This window comes from Myotis brandtii, unplaced genomic scaffold (assembly GCF_000412655.1).
Source record: "Myotis brandtii unplaced genomic scaffold, ASM41265v1 scaffold320, whole genome shotgun sequence".
Taxonomy (NCBI): domain Eukaryota; kingdom Metazoa; phylum Chordata; class Mammalia; order Chiroptera; family Vespertilionidae; genus Myotis; species Myotis brandtii.
The window spans coordinates 2,316,836-2,320,135 of NW_005362270.1; positions in this window are offsets into that span (position 1 = coordinate 2,316,836).

The following is a 3,300-nucleotide window of genomic DNA, read 5'->3' on the forward strand; positions in this document are numbered from 1 at the left end:
CCTTAGCGCTGCTGAGGAGGCGGGAGAGGCTCCCACCACCACTGCTGTACTGGCATCCATCAGCCTGGATTGTGGCTGAGCAGAACTACCCCTGTGGGAGCACTCTGACTACCAGGGGGCAGCTCCTGCATTGAGCATCTGCCCCCTGGTGGTCAGTGTGTGTCATAGTGACCAGTCATTCTCAGTCGTTCTGCTGTTAGGGTAAATTTGCATTTTACCCTTTTATTATATAGGAGTGCCTGGCCAGCCTGGGTGAGGGGCTGATGGCTGTTTGCAGGCTGGCCACGGCCCCTAGTCACCCAAGCTCCCAGTGGAGGCTGGCTGGAAGCAGGTATCTGGGATTTATTTGTCTTCTATAATTGAAACTTTGTTGCCATGAGCAGAGGCCACAACTGGCTCAGGGCAGGCGAGAAGCTTAGCTTCCTCCATCGCCCGAGCAACCAAGCTTCCTGCTTGCTCCAGCTCCGTGGCTGCCGGCTGCCATCTTAGTTGGGTTAATTTGCATATAGTCTCTCTGATTGGCTGGTGGGCGTGTCTTGGGGGGTAGCGAAGGTACGGTCAATTAGCATCTTTGTCTTTTATTAGTGTAGATTGTCTCTGGGGTTGTGTTAGAAATCACCCCCTGCACCCCCATATAACCATATAGACTAGAGGAAAAAATCATCATTTAACTGGTTGTATATACAGTCCCTGTTACCATTTTTGTTTTTTCCTGGCTGGATTTTCCTACATGTGTTTTTCATGCGCAATCATAGCGCTTTTGTTAAGTTTTGCCTTCTGCTTTGTCACTTGATATTCACCTGCATATTTTCATATTGTCAGATAAATATTGTCTGTATAATATTCCATGGCTGTACCACACCATTTCCTGGTGTGGGGTATTTTAAATGTTTAAAATGTGTTTTCAGTGTAGAGATTGTGGAACTGTCTCCTAGACAATTGGCTGCAGCGTTGGGAACAAGCTGGACTTGTTTTGGGAGTGAAACCGTCCCACAGGGGTGCTGTCAGATTGGATTGGTGTGCTTTTCTAAAACATGGAAGGTTTCCCAAGTACTATTAACACCTCAACAATGTGTATAAATCCATTGAAATTGGGTTATTCTGTAGAACAAGGTAAAAAGTTTGAACGTGTCCTGGGGGGAGTCAATAAGGAATCACTTACAAGTGCACTTAAGATTTCCACATGTTGATAAGTACTCTGAGAGCATTAATTTATAGGGCTTTCCCCAGTAGTGCTCTGGAGACTGGAAATAGCACTGGCTAAAGCAGATGAAGTGGCTTCAATAGGGTTGGGGACAACCAGATTTGAAGCCTCAGAGTGGTGGCAGTGGATGAGACTGCTGAGGGAGAAGAGACAGGATGAGATAACATAATGGGATGGCTGAGGGCAGAACATTTTTATAGACAGCGCGAGCAAAATTAGGTTTACACCTGTTTGTATGGGAAATAATACAATGACTAATAAATAATAATACAAGAACAAATTGTGTTTCACATACTGACATCTGTAAACCTACTTTTGCCTCACTCTGTATAGTAGGAGACCCCCTTGTCTTGCTGCCGTAAGCTTCTGGTAGTTACTTGGTTAATCAAGGAAGTTATTTAAAATGGGGAGTCACAAAAAATGATTGATAAATGTATGTGGCATTTTATTTTAATGTAAAAGATATAAACTTAATAAACAACATTTTGAATGAAGTTGCAATATATATATATTGGTTGCAATATATATATATATATTGGTTTGAGAGAGATGGGAAGAGAGAGAGGGAGAGAGAGAGAGAGAGAGAGAGAGAAAGAGAGAGAGAGAGAGAGAGAGAGATATGGAAACATCCCTGCACACCCCCAGCAGGGATCGAACCTGCGACCTCCCGGTTCCCTGGTTGATGCTCAACCACCGAACTACACCATTGGCAAAATTTTTTTTGAGAATAGTTGAAATTTCCCCTTTCTTGAATAAACCCCATTCATAATACATTGATTATAAATTCCAGTTTTAATCTTTTAAGAAAGGAACTGATAGACTTGTGGATGCAGAAGCCTAGATTGTTATCTTGTCTTTACCTAATGCAACAGCGATTTTTAAAAAGCACCTTGCTTTTTAAAAAAGTCTTTTCAATTTTGTTTTCATAGATACAATTTATTTTCACTTTTATGAAATGTTATAGCTGGCATCTAATGGGTAGATGTTGCGAAACACCCTCCAGTGCACAGGAGAGTCCCCTACCACAAAGAATAATCTAACCCAAAATGTCGGTCATGCCCAGGTTGATGAGCCCTGAATTCTGTGGTAACAGCTTGCATAGTTTAATCATTTTTGGCTCTCTGTGTTAGTTAACTCATAAGATCCTCAGAACTGCACTCTGTTTAATGTCAGGGTGGTAGAAAAGTCAGAAATATTATTTTAGGGGGCCAATGGGTCCCATTTTGAACTGCAGCCTGAATCCAGTTAGTGCTGCCAAAAGTTAGGGATTTTGACACCTCCGGTTCATAGGTAAGGAGGGTTCCTCCCCTAGTGTGTATTGTTTCCCAGCTTTGAAATGTTAATGAAAACTGAGACAAGTCTTACATGTAGAGAGTTGTATGCTGGGCAGATTTGCAACCAAAGCAAAATATTTCTGTTTAGAGCCACTCTTCTGAGTGCTGCTTTGTGTAAAATATTTCTATTTGGAGAGCTGAGCTTTGAGGGCTTCAATAATGGTTCATCTATTTTGCTGAATTTCCATCTTGGGCTCAGGAAGGCAGGTGTGTAATCATCATCACCACTGACAGGTGTAGAGTCCCCTCTTGATGGCTGGTACTGTACAGAATACTTGAAATAACATTCAGAAGGTGATCCCAAAATAGAATTCCTCCTGTTCTGAGTTTGAGCTAAGGCTGTGATTCTCATATTTGTGAGGAATCAGAGCACCAGGAAGTCATGATGGTCTTGATAAGTCAATTTTATTACATGACATAGCATCAACTTAAGACTTTTGCACAGAAGTTATCTTAATTAAATTTATATGCAAACATTATATCAGGATTGTGTTTAATTACATGTGCCAATAACCTTGGCTTGAATAAGGGCTTTATTTATGTGTGTGTTTATTTCTTTTTCTTTTTCTTTTTTTTTAAATCTTTATTGTTCAGATTACATTTGTTCCTCTTTTTTTCCCCCCTCATAACTCCCCTCCTCCCAGTTCCCGCCCCACCCTCCGCCCTCACTCCCCACCCACTGTCCTCGTCCATAGGTGCACGATTTTTGTCCAGTCTCTTCCCGCATCTCCCATTCCCCTTTCCCCCCCAAGAATAGTCAGT